Below are 14,808 nucleotides of genomic sequence, written 5' to 3'. Positions count from 1 at the left end.
CTTGTTGATGTTTAACGTGCCATATCCAGTATAAATCAGAAGTAACATAACAGATATGGAAGCTGTATATTAATGTACATAAACACTCTATGAGATATCTACATCGAGTGATATATTGTCTCCTCTTTTGAGCTAACTGGGTATTTGATTTAATTTGAGAATGTAAAATAATACTATTTGGGAAAGAAACAGGATGAAAATATACAGTTTCGACTTAAATAACTATCAATCTATCAAGTCTTTAAACTACATGATTTTCAGTAGATCTGCCTTTATTTTTGTTAAAACAATTACTTTGAATTATAGAAGAAAAAGTAATAAAATTATCCATAAGAGAGGAGAGAGGGAGTGAGAGAGAGAGACTCACACACAGAGAGAGAGACACACAGAGAGAGAATGGAGTTTGAATTAGAAATGAAAAGGAAAGAAATGACAAGTAGAAGAACAGAATCTTCTCCAAGTTCTTCTCACCTTGATGGCACCAAACACGTTAGATTAGTTCCAGCTTTTCAAGAAAAAGGAGTTGATAAATATTTCATGCATTTTGAAAAAAATAACAGAAAATCTTATATGGCCTAAGGAAAATTGGAATCTTCTTTTAAAGTGTTTAATTGACAAAGCCCGTGAAATTTATTCACAGGTGTCTGTAGAACAATGCCCAAAAGACTTAATCTTGAAAGGTTAAATGAGTTTGTTCCTGAGGCTTACAGGCAAATATTTCGAAATTGTAGAAAGGATTCTGACCAGACCTTTGTTGAATTTGCCCGAGTTAAACAGCAGGTAGTGTACATCAAAAGCAGATAGTTACTAGTTATGATAAACTGAGGCAGCTAATATTAACTGAAAAATGTGTATTGACACCGAGGTCAAGACTTTCTTGGATGGAAACCAGGTTGAAAATTTAGAGGGTGCTAGATTGGCTGATGATTATACTTTAACTCATAAAATTTCCTTCAACAAACAAATTATTTCAACAAGAAACCCTCTTGTTCACAAAATAGTTTTAGGTTCTCATCTGGTAATAATTCTAATGCAGGAAGTTCCCAAAAATAACAAAAATCAATGTAACAGACCTCCTGAAAAAACACTACTTCCAGATATAGCAAGAAACCTGGACAAGTTATCTGATGTGTCCCAATTTTGTAGGTCTAGTCACACATGTCAAATGGTAGGCAAACCTAATGAGAAAATACCGAAGGCACATTTTCAGCCAATATGAACTTTTCTGTTTGGCGCCATATTTATAACTTATACTGTATTGGGGCGCCGTAAAACCCAAATAAATAAATAAATGAACTTTTCAATAGTATCTTAGTTGACTGTGCCGGTCCGTTGCTTAAAACCAAACCAGGAAACCAGTATTTTTTTTACAATTATGTGTGCTTCAACAAGATTGCCTGAAGCTATTACTTTAAGAAACATTTAAGTCAAATAAATTGTTAAGGCTTTGACTAAATTTGTTCACATTTGTTGGTCTCCCAAAAATCGGTGCAGTCTGCCCAAAGTTCTAATTTTATGTCTAAAATATTTCAACATCTACTTGATAACACAGATATGAAACAATACAAATCTTCAGCCTATCGTCCAGAAAGTCAAGGTGCCTTGGAATGATTTCATCAAAAATTGAAAAATTGATAAGAACATATTGATTTGATACAGAGAAGGACTGGGATGAAGAGATACATTTATTGCTATTTGCGATAAGAGTTAAGGTACAAGAATCACTTGGCTTCAGTCCATTTGAGTTATTGTTTGGTGATATGTCTGTGAATCTTTAAAATTACTTAATTAGAATTTTTTCCAGAAGATAACAGTTCTTTAAATTTTCTACAGTATGTCTCTGTTGACAAAAGCTTTTGAATTGACATTTTCAAATTTTCTATTTTCCTCAAAAGAAAATGAAATCAAGATATGAGCAATGCGCTGAAGAAAATCTTTTTAAACCAGATGATAGAGGTTTGGCAGGTTATCTATCCCTGGTAAACCATTGCAAGCTATGTATCATGGTCCGTATACTGTTGAAAAGAAGTCAAGTTACCTAAATTAGATTATTAACATTCCTGGAGCCGCAAAGAAAAACAGCTATGTAATATAAATATGTTAAAAGGATACATTTATGAACAGCACTACCCCACATCTTGTTAGTGTAAGTTTACCTGTTAGTGAGGAAATTGAAAATTCAACTGAATGTGATATTGAATATGATAACAGCACTGTCCATGGTCAAATAAATCTTCAAAATTCAAACATTCTACAACACATGGAAGAAAATCATTCTCATTTCGAACCTCAACAAGAAACAGCTGAAACAACCTATCCATGAATATGAACATTTGTTTCCAGACGTACCTACTAGAACTGATAAAATATTTCATGACATTGAACTTACAGATTCTACTCCAATCAAACAACATCCATACAGAATGAACCCTACAAATCAGAAATATTTAAAAGAAGAAATTAAATATTTGTTGGATAATGATTTCATTGAACCAAGTAACAGTAACTGGAGTTCTCCATGTAGTCTTGTTCCAAAACCTTACAAATCTTGTCGGTTGTGTGCAGATCCCAGGAAAGTTAACAGCGTCACAAAAAAACAAAGATTCATTTCTAATACCTAGAGTAGATGACAAGGATTTCTTCAAAACAGTCAGTGAAGCAAAGTTGACAATCAATTCAAAGAGTGAATTTTGTAAAGTTTGTGTTAGCTTCTTAGGTCATGTTGTGAGACAGGGTCAAGTAAATTCCAATGATGCTAAGTTTGAATCAATCTCTGATTTTCCAGTTCCAACCAATAAAAGACAGCTTAAATATGCGTTTTCTCGGTATGGCTGGATATCATGGAAGATTTTGTCAACATATTTCTTAAATTGCTGAACCCTTCACCAATTTACTTACTAAAATATCCAAATTTATCAGGAATGACAAATGTAAAAAATCGTTTGAAAAATTAAAGGCCATACTCAAATGTGATCCAGTTCTTTCGCCACGGGAGTTTGAAAAAAAAACAAGATTTAAGTTAGCAGTAGATGCTAGTGATATTGGTGCTGGTGGGGTATTGCTACAAGAAGATAACTCTGGAATTAATAATCCAGTCTGTTATTTTCCAGAGAAGTTCAATTAACATCAGAGAAATTACTCTTCTATTGAAAAGGTGTGTCTAGCTCTTATGTTGGCAATACAATGCTTTGAAGTATATTCAAGTGCGGCCATGAACCCTATTACTGTCTTCAGTGACCATAATCCTCTCACTTTCACAAATAAAATGAAAAATAAAAGTCAGATTTTGTTGAGGTGGAGTTTTTTTACTGCAATTGTTAACATGGATATCCAGCATATCAAGGAAAAAGATAACGTTATACCAGATGCCCTATCCAGGAGTTGAACCAAGTTCTTTGCACTTGATAAAATGTAATTAAGCATATGTATTATAATTGTAAATATGATATAGCGAAGTATTCAATTTCTTTTTCATGCAATATGTTTGTCTCATTTGTATTATGTAGTAAAATTAAATGAAAGCTTTATTACACAGAACTTTCTTTACCTTCAGGCAGGAAGGTATTCCCCCTTTAGGTTGAATGTGTCATTGTTAACTGACCTTGTTTTGAGACATCATGTAAATATATTCTATGGTGTTCCAGAATGATCTACCGCATTGCTGATAGAAAAGGTTTAATGATTATGTTTAAAGCCTAGATTGTTCTTGGGTTTTCCAGAATGTTCCTTACATGAAAGGTTTGGAACCGTCCATGATACATTTAATCGAGAACCGTTTTAGGATAGGGCAGAACTTAGATTCATAGAACTTTCCTGTATTTCTTAATATCAAAATATTACTGCTTGGGATATTTAACATTTAAATGATTTACATTAGATTGTGGATACTAAATTCAGTTATGAACAGTTGTGAAAATTTTTGAAAATTATACTGATTTGATTAAAATTTGACCAGGACAGGATTTGGAATAATTTTCCACCTTTGACTGGATTTTACGTTTATTTGACATTTTAAGGTATTTGAATTGTTACTTTTATGAAGGAAATTGTGTTATTGTTAATAGTTGCTGGTTTGTTCTTCTGTTACTTTTATTTACTATAAAAAGTAATTGTTACCCTATGTAACAAAAGAAATGTTTTTTTGTAAAGTTAATTAAAAAAAAACAAACAAACGGGCAAGCAGTTCGTTTAAAGTTGCTACTGTACACACTGCATGAAATGTGGAATTTACTAGGCTAAATTTTCTTAGATTTTATATGTAAAATATAATTCGAATTTACTGCAAGTAATTTTGAAGTAAACTGGTTTTAAGTATATTTCATATGCAGGTAAATTACATTCAACGTAAATTCTAGTAAACTTAATATCTCACATTTACTTGAAATTAAATTTGTAAAAAAATGATACATAAGACTCTAACTATTTATCGGATTGTCAGGCGTGATGTTTATGATTTTTTCAAGTTTTGACCCAGATAACGGAAGTAATTGAATAACAAGTAGTTATTATACAAATTCTATTCAACGTGTATTGGATGAGATTAACACATGGGATAACTTCAAACTGGGCACAGGGCCCTTGTGAGGCACTGTGAACCAACCGCTCTGGTCGGACACCCACACATCCCCCTTAACATTATGTATCGGGGTCCCAAATTATCCCTAAGGTGGGCAGACCTGTATCTGCTACGCAGTCCTCAGAATGCCTTTTTTTTCAAATCATACGAATCACAGAAGTCTAAAAAGCGACTGTTAAAAAGATATGAATTGAGTACGAAGAACGGAGCAGTCTTTTAATGTTCAACTAATCACTGTAAACTATATGCTCTTATATTCTTATGAAAATATGAATGAAATGACGGAGTGTTTATTAAGTATTATACGACATATTGATTGAATTGTTTGAGTAAATGATTAACTCATTACATATGAATATTTCGGAAATTAATTAAATTAATATAAATAGATGACTGACTGGCTGGCTGACTGGCTGACTGGCTTGCTGATTGCCTTAAAAAGTTAAAGTTGCTAATTCAAAGATTTTTGATTACTTTGAAACATATTGCAGTAAGATATTTAGATCCGTCACGCTAAAATATAGAACTTACAATTAACTGCACTCACCTTTGTGTCTTCTAGACAAGAGTATTGGTGAATTAGATAAATTAGACTGCATATTTACCGTATGATCTTGAAAGGAATATCTCCCCATGTCTTATCACTATGACCCATGTCATTAAAAAAAAAAACAGGGAAAAAAGAAGAGGACAAGTTTCCCCTTGACGCACCCGCAGTTTCATGAGAAAAATGGGGATTCATCTTTATTTTTAAATACACAATATTTAATGAATAAATACATGTTATTATTAACCGGACTGACGTTTATGTTTTATGCTTTTAATAGCAGTATAAATATCGGGTAGAAATTCTATTCAGTGTCAACATAAGAACTACATTTTCTTTAATATGTAGGACGTAAATATTATGGAGAGCGATTTTATAGGGATCTAATATATAAAGTTGTGACAAAAGCATGCACGATAAATGCCTCACCTATGTTAAGAAAAAATATCAGATTTGATGGTGATATACCTATATTACACATACAAATTGATAGTCAGGCTATATTTCTTCAATTTAAAGTTAGTGTGTCCGGTATATTCTTTTTGTATGAAATCTAACAAACGATTTACTGGAGTATTTCTTTGCAGTGTTATATTTTCTTTAGTCTCTGTATATAGTTATACATTTGAGTCACTGTATGGAAAAGCTGATACTTATTGTCATGTATTGAGCTACAGCCAAGTTTCTGTTCAACAAGACTTAACTCTTTACCTCTGTAAGGTTTTAAAGATATTTATAGATATGTTTTCCCTCTTGCACAGTTTTACAACTGTAAATATTATTAAAATTATAAAATTTTGTTAAATCTGTTGCATTGTTAACTTAGTGTTTTGTAATTGAAATATCTATCAACATGAAGAATAGATATCGGCCAAATGTCTGACAGGGATACATTAATGTTCCTTGTAATCAAACTTCCTACTTTGAAAATGTTTTTTTTTGTAGTTTCAGCTTTATTTTGTAACATTATTTCCTTTCATATAATGATGGGATAAGACCATTTGATTAGTTTCTCAATGTGCAGGCTCACAAAAAATCTCAGTTTTGATTTTTTGATGAGGCTTCACTTTCAGGGATGTTCAAAACAAATCCATTTTGTTTTGAAGAAAGATTTGTTTCTTCAAATTTTTGATTTGTTTATTATACCTGAAGGGTTTACATCATTACATGTACCCATACACATGCACACACTGAAATTTACAGTATCATTTTTGCCATCTCTTTTCAGGTAGTTATTTGAATATGATTGGTCAAATGTGTCTAAGCTGGTCTCTGATTGGCGCCATTATTACAATATGTTGTCTGCAGGTTGAAGGGAAAGAAGGTAAGCTATAAGTCATACATTACCAATTCCAGTCCTAGGTAAAACAATTTAGTTTGGAGACCAATCTCGGACCAGGTGAAACAATTTATATTTGAGATCAGTCTCGAACCAGGTGAAACACTTTAGTTTGGAGACCAGTCTCGAACCAGATGAAACAATTTAGTTTGGAGACCAGTCTCGAACCAGGTGAAACAAATTAGTTTTGAAGACCAGTCTCGAACCGGGTGAAAGAAATTAGTTTGGAGACCAGTCTCGAGCCAGATGAAACAATTTCGTTTGGAGATCAGTCACGAAGTTCAAGCTTCTGAGTGGTTGTTTCTGACCCTACTTTTGAGATTTACCAATGACAGATCTTCATTCCTAGATTGGTCTTTAAAGTCAGTTTTCCTGGAATTGTTTTATCAGTTAAATCCCTAGGATTCAATATGATACAGCTCAGTTTGACGAGAAGTCTTTAAAGATTTGTTTGTTTGCTTGTTTTGGGTTGAAAGCCGTTTTTTTTAACAGTGTTACAGTTATTTAACGGCGGACAGGTAACCTAAACATTGTTCCTAAATTCTGTACCAGTACAAATCAGTTCTCGGCAAGTAACTTTGTTTGTTTTGGGTTTAACGCCGTTTTTCAATCCGCAAGTAACTGCCAACTTCTCCACATCACATGAATCAGAGATGGAGGACAAATGATTTTAGTCACAATGTCTTTTGTCAAATTGTCATGGAGAACATACGCCCCACCCGTCTTTAAAGATTTTAAATATGATTCTCAGAGCACATTTATTGAATTAACCACTCGCTGAGTCTAGTGGTTCGTAAATTGTTATAATTCCAAGGTTTCTTGTCCAGACGTTCAAAAAGCTATCAATTCAATTTATTTCAAAATACCTTAGCCATAAAATATTACATTCCTGTGTCATTGTTATTGTGTAAAATTCATAAAACCTGAAGCATCCATCATTTATATAAACTTTGTTATGCACCATAAAACGTGTGTAAAATGAACGACATTGGTACAACTACATTGTTAAAACTGCAATTGCCTCTATGCCTTACAGCGAAATTGTTGTTGTATCAAATGACAATATTTTATCATTTTAAATTTATATTGTATTCTCCTATTTAAGTTTTAATATCGACAGGATCTTAAGAAAGCTATAGTTCATGCCCTTCCTTGAGTGACAACATACTAGTTCAGTTCAATCTTTATTTCATATAAACAATATGATATTGACACCTTATTTTCAGTACTTTAGAGAATTTCATTGATATAAAAACCATACATAGCTAATTAGTATAACATGCCTTCTTACCAAAAAAAAAAATAAAAAAATAAAAAAATATGAGATGTTATGTTACATATAAGAAAGATACTCTCTGAATATGCTCTTATGAAATGCTTTTAAGCATTTAAGCAATTACACGCATGTAGTCATTTTCTCAACGAATGAAACTAAAACCTGGAAATTCACAGCGAAAGTGATTTTCCCAATGCAAAAAGCAACAACAATAAGTCAAACTGCCACATCCTTAAATGCCTCATAATAACATATTTCATCGACAACATGAAACTACATGTTATTGCCATGTTTCCTGGGCTTGCTTGAACATTAATAGCTCAGGCACCTGGGCTTACTTGAGCATCATTGGCTCATGCGCATGGGCTTTCTTCAGCATCAATGACTCATGCACATGGGCTTACTCGAGCATCAATTGCTCAAGCATATGGGCTTGCTCGATCATCATTGGCCCATGCACCTGGGCCTGCTCGAGCATCAATGGCAAATGCACCTTGGCTGACTCGAGCATCATCGGCTCATGCACTTTGGCTTATTTGAGCATCAATGCCTCATGCACGTAGGCTTGCTTGAGCATCAATGATTCATGCACATGGGCTTACTCGAGCATCAATTGCTCATGCACCTGGGCTTGCTCGAGCACCAATTACTCAAACACCTGGGCTTGCTCGAGCACCAATGACTCATGCACCTGGGCTTGCTCGAACATCAATGGCTCATGCACATGGGCTTACTCGAGCATCAATTGCTCATGCACCTGGGCTTGCTCGAGCACCAATTGCTCATGCACCTGAGCTTGCTCCAGCATCAATGACTCATGCGCCTGCGCATTCTCGACATCAATGGCTCATGCACCTGGGTTTGCTTGAGCATCAGTGGCTCAAGCACCTGGGCTTGCTTGAGCATTAATAGGTCAGGCACCAGGGCTTACTTGAGCATCACTGACTCATGCACCTGGGCTTGCTTGAGCATTAATGGCTCATGCACCAGGGCTTACTTGAGCATCATTGACTCATGCACATTGGCTTCCTTGAGCATCAATGGCTCATGCGCCTGCGCATTCTCGATTATCAATGGCTCATGCACCTTAGATTGCTTGAGCATCAATGGCTCATGACATTGGACTTGCTTGAGCAGAAATGCTTCATGCGCCAGGGCTTACTTGAGCATCAATGCCACATGCACCTGGACTTGCTTGAGCATCAATGGCCCATGCACCTGGGCTTTCTTGAGCATCAATGACTCATGCGCCTGCGCTTGCTCGAGCCTCTATGGCTCATGCACCTAGGCTTGCTTGAACATCAGTGGCTAATAGACGTAGGCTTGCTCGAACATCAATGGCTCATGCACCTGGGCTTGCTCGATCATCAATGGCTCATGCACCTGGGCTTGCTCGATCATCATTGGCTCATGCACCTGTGCTTACTCGAGCATCAATTGTTCAAACAACTGGGCTTGCACGAGCCTCAATGACTCATGCACCTGGGCTTGCTCGAGCATCAATGGATCATGCACCTGGGCTTACTCGAGCATCAATTGCTTAAGCACCTGGGCTTGCTCGAGCATCAATGGATCATGCACCTGGTCTTACTCGAGCATCAATTGCTCAAGCACCTGGGCTTGCTCCAGCATCAAGGATCATGCACCTGGGCTTACTCAAGTGTTTTCCTGCTGAAAGTCCCTGGTAGAAAAAATTGGGGCACAAAGAATCGGTGCGTAAACATAGACTAAAGTATGGTTGTCCGCCGAGTACGGCTCAAATTTGATAAAAAATCTAAATAATATAAATAAATACATTAACAAAGGGACACTCACAATCGTCAGTAGCATCTTAAACACCCGATATTGGCGTTTCAAAATTTTCCACGGTCTTTCAATTGAATGCTACGCCATTGAGCAGAATTCATTAGCTGATTGGCCAATAGCGACACACCTCCGACAGAATCGCAACGTTTCGCACAAAATTACTCGGCTATTATCGTATCGGTTTCAATGGCGGAGAATACACTTGAAAGATCGACGGTGGTGAGTGGTTATAATTTACATATTTAGTAATACTTGTAATTAATGGCAAATGGATTTGACCCTTTGCTAGGCTGACAAATATATTTTAGTCCGTGAGTTTGTACCGTTTCGTTGTGCCACATTTCTATCTACCTGGAACTTGCAACAGAAAGGCACTCGTTTTCCGATAGATATCTCATGAACGGAGAGGGCTAGAGACTTTGGTTTGGTCTCATTTTGTAGCTAAATGTACACGTGAAATAGTGAAAGGTAGTTTGTTCAATTGTCTAGAGAATTTATTTCACAACGGCCCGGGAAGTGAACCCATTGCTCGCAGGCTCGATTCTCGAGATTCTGGCCTTCAGTAGACATATTTATCTTTTGAAGGGGGCTCATATTTTACTACATATTTTTCATTTTGAACTCATTTAGGATGAAAACAAACATATTTTTGTCCCAGATCCGATACTGGTGCCTGTGGTGTAGGCCCCTACATTCAATGCGTGCGTACACTCAATTGCCGACCACGGCCGCCCTCTTAAGAATCATGGATATGCTCATAAAAACTCCTGTTACCAGTGTTAGATCTATCCATTCGATATAACCATTGGGATGCCAAACACGTACGAAATACAGATGACTTACTTAAAACTGAGTGTCTTTGATTCCAGTAAACATCGCTGGCGGTAACGCAAATGAATGCGTTACAAATGGCGTATATGTTAGTAAGGGACATAACAAACTTTCTTCACGGTTTCACGGAAAATGTCGAATATTCATGTGAGTAGCGCCGCCTGGTGCCATAACGCGACTTTATATTATGCTTTCGTCATTATCCTTGATGCTTGCTGCTTCTTCCATTCGAAAACCTGCTACACGTATGAGCATTTCACCTGCTATTTCGTTTAGACCGATGTAGATCTAATGTTGGCAGTGAGTATCATCAATAAATCTGAAATGTTTCATTATGATCAACTAAGGCAATGCACTTACGAAAATGCAGCAAGAATTAGAACACACAAACATGTCAAGTAAACAAGAAATACAGCAGATCTAATCACTTTCTCAATTACATTCAAGAATACGTCACTTACACAAAATAACAAATCATTAACATGCAATAACAAGTGATTTACACCAATGGATAAGTCATTAACAAACAATAATAAGTAATTAACATGCAAGAATAAGTCATTTACATGCAAGGATTTTTTTACTTAAATGCCCTTCCATACTTTACAATCCCAAGTAATTGGAGAGAGAATTGTAAACGGAAAGATAGTACATGTAGATGTATTGTTACAAAATCTAACTTCCTTTTACAACAAGTGCGTATTGTTTCGGTAGTTAGTACTTAATAAGATAATGAAGCCTACTTTACTAATGTTATTAAGCTACTTAGGATACTTACGTGACCAACATAACAAGAGGGTCATGATGACCCTTGATCGCTCACCTGAATATGAGCTACAAGTATTAAATGTCAAACCGATGCTAAATATTAAGAAAGTAGGTCAGTAGGTCACATTCATGGTCACTGAAAGTCAGTTTTAAGAAAAACTGTACATGGCAAGGGTGTATCTTAAAAAAACAACAATAAAGTAGGTCAGTAGGTCAAGGTAACAGTCAATTGACCCCTAATCACTCGGGGTAATCAGGTAATTATAATATAACAGTCTAGGATATATGATCTGATAATTTTTGAAGTATTTTTTCCAGTATAACTGATTTAATAACTTTAATAAGAGACCCCCGGGGCGGGGCTTCCTTTCACCATAGGGGCATAATTTGAACAGTCGTTTTAGAGATCCACTCGGCAATGCTACATACCAAATATCAAAGGCCTCGGTCTTGAGCTTTAAGACAAGAAGATTTTTACAAATGTTTCCTATATAAGTCCATGTAAAACTTGGGACTCCCAGGGCAGGGCCTCTTTTCACCCCAGGGGCATAATTTAACCAAGTTTAGTAGAGGACCACAAGGCAATGCAACATACCAAATATCAAAAGCCTATGCATTGCAATTTTAGGCAAGAATATTTTTAAAGATTTTTCATATTTAAGTATACGTTAAACTTGGGATACCCTAAATGGAGCCTCTTTTCAACTCAGGGGTATAATTTGAACAATCTTGATAGAGGACATTAGGTAACGCAAACTACCAAATATTAAAAGCCTAGACCTTGCAGTTTCAGACAAGAATTTTATTTTTTCCCTATATAAGTCTATGTGAAACTTTAGAAGTGTCTTATCTAAATTCTTGTGACGTAAAGGGGATTTAAGTAATTCCCCCAAGTACACGAAAGAAGCTTTAAAAGTTCCGAATTTTGTCATGAAGAATCGGTGTCATTTGAATAAGTTAGCATGTAATAAACAGAATATTTGTTGATCAGCACAAAATATATGTCGATATCACACTAAAAATAAAACAAATAGTCTCTATATCCTTGTTCAAAATAATAATATTTTTCGATAATTATTTTCATATTTCCTACATTGTTAAAATTAACTTACTACAACCCCCATCCCCCGCCGCAACTTCCACCTTAACATTTAGAATGAAGTATAACATGCAATATAATTCCGCGTGAAGCATACAAGTCATACAAGTATACCAATGTTTCTAAATCGGTTTTAGTTTAAGTACTAAACCCCGAAACCAAAAAAGTGCCTTCTTTACTCTTAAGTCAAATAAAATTACCTTGCTAATGTCAATGGTATTCCTCATGTTTATTTGAAAAATAAGTCAGAATTTTATAAGACTACGGTTGAGGTGGGTTGAAACTGAATTATAGTTAACACGTGCTATATTTTGATGAGCATTTTAATTCATTGTAGGTTTTATCAACGCCCTGTGGTCGGTTTTAATTGATATACTTCCGTATTTATTCATTCGCCTCTTAATTGATCTACACAGTGTAAGATGCTAAGTCGATGAATCTAGATATAATACATTTATATATTTAACATTCATGTATACAGTTTGTTGGAATTAAACTAAGACAGTAAAATGATGTAAAGTTAGTGTTCGAGGAGAAAGATAGAAAGATTCGTGTTATATAATGCTGATATAAACCGTAAGTTTTAACTTAATGCATTCATTTTCCTATATAAAAGTTATTATAACAGTTTTGAAATGAGTTCAGCCGACTCTCTGTATGTGCATGTCTCGCATGATGTAGTAAAAACTTTTTTGGCAAGAGGGGTTTGTTCCTCTCCAAAACACCTGTTTTTTCGGCAGTCTATTTGCTAAAGATATTGAGGGCTGATTTGAGATACTTTGGTCAAATTATTTGTCAGTAAATGTCATGAAAAACGCTTAATATTTTGTGTAGTTCTATCTAACGCATTCAAAGTTATTAAAGGATAATACGCCAATAAAACACCACAGAATTCTGGCTGAGTTTAACACATTTGATTTCATTTTGCGGTACAAATGATTTATGAAGAACCAGACAGTCTATTCGCAAAGAGTTAGGCTAACTTAGCCGGTGAGGCCTGTAAATGAAAAGGATTTCTCTCTCTCTGTTCATGGGGCTTTATACTAGAGGGTGAATTTCGCGCCCTGAGTGGCTGCATTTGCGCTATGTAAAGCGCCCTTGAACGTGCTTATAATGAAAAGGGCGCTAAATTAATCTGCTATAGTAATGATAAATAATAATAATGATAATAATAATAATAATAATAATAATAATAATAAAAACAATAGTAGTAGTAGTAGTAGTAGTAGTAGTAGTAGTAGTAGTAGCAGTAGTAATGATTCCCCTCTTCTATCCCAGATTTAGCAGACAGATAAGTGTTAAAAGGCAACAAAGAAGTTTTAGTAGTGGCCAAATTTGAAAGTTTGGACGGAAACAGGTAGTCTTATTTACAAATAGGGTTTTAAAGAGATGTTTCACACAACTCTTTAATAATATGTATCCTAAAAATGAGGTGGTCTTAATTCAGGATATATCTTAGTGCGGGGTTCCACTGTATCTAGAAATCACTTGTGTACGCAAAAATAACGTTGTTTAGCAATCACACATTATTGCATATTTTTTAGATGCATTATAACTGTATCTTCATATACAAGATCACCACAAAGTGTATATGTGCGTGACATATTTTCGTACATGGATTGACAAAGGTAGGAGATGATGCCCCTGTCGCCTCCATCCATCCACTCCACACCCATTACGACACCTCATCTCATGCAAAGGTTTTGTGGAGCAAACTATATTCCCATTTTGAAGTTATTTCAATATAATTTTCTACACATGATCACCATGAAGTGTATATGTATGTGCCATAATGTTTTCTGGGATAGACGATGGTAGCCCGCCCCATTCACCCCCTTCAAATGTTTCGAGCCTGATGCTTCAAGAACTATAAAGGGAGTCCAATTTACCTTTTTACGCATGATCACTATGAAGTGTATATGTATGTGACATAGGTTTTCTGGGATAGGCGATGGTAGTTCCCCCCTACCTCAAGTGTTCTGGGCCTAATGCTTCAACAATTATAGAGGGATTCCAATAAAATGATATGGACTGCACAAATTAGTATCTGTATTTGTTGTTATGATAGGCAAGAGGGTCATGATGACCATTGATCGCTCACCTGAATAATATGAGCTACATGTTTCAAATGTCAATCTGATGATAAAATATTAAGAAAATCAGTAGGTCACATTCATGGTCAATGAAATTCAGTTTTACGATTTGTGTGCAATACTTTGTATGTCATCAAAATTCCAAGGCTGTATCTTAAAAAACAAGAAAGTAGGTCAATAGGTCAAGGTCACAGTCAAGTGATATCATATTACTTGGGGTCATCTGGTAATTATAATTAAACTGTCTTGGAAATAGGATCAGATGATTTTTAAGTAATTTTCCTATATAACTCACATAATAACTAAGTGACCCCAGAGCGGGACCGCTTTTAACCCCAGTGGCATAATTTGAACAATTTTGGTAGAGGGCTTCTAGACAACGCATCATACCAAATATCAAAAGCCTAGGTTGTATGGTTTTAAACAAGAAAAATTTCAAAACTTTTTCCTATTTAAGTCTATATAAAACTTGG

At 35.4% G+C, this 14,808-nt stretch overlaps 1 protein-coding gene across 5 annotated transcripts in view; it reads left to right on the top strand.

The window, feature by feature from the left end:
* Positions 1–3,891: 3,891 nt before the first annotated feature.
* LOC123557773 (epidermal growth factor receptor-like) overlaps positions 3,892–14,808 on the top strand; it is a 122,130-nt gene continuing 111,213 nt past the window's right edge. The window contains exon 1 of one of the 5 annotated variants that reach the window (XM_053544130.1): positions 3,892–4,016. The gene's annotated coding sequence lies outside the window, so the exon portion shown is untranslated. Of the gene's footprint in view, positions 4,017–6,356; positions 6,448–12,574; positions 12,819–14,808 lie in introns of those variants that run through there. The other 4 variants (XM_053544131.1, XM_053544132.1, XM_045349459.2 and 1 more) reach the window with 4 other exon arrangements.

Source organism: Mercenaria mercenaria, chromosome 5 (genome assembly GCF_021730395.1).
Source record: "Mercenaria mercenaria strain notata chromosome 5, MADL_Memer_1, whole genome shotgun sequence".
NCBI lineage: Eukaryota > Metazoa > Mollusca > Bivalvia > Venerida > Veneridae > Mercenaria > Mercenaria mercenaria.
This window is presented reverse-complemented; position numbering and strand designations above follow the sequence as displayed.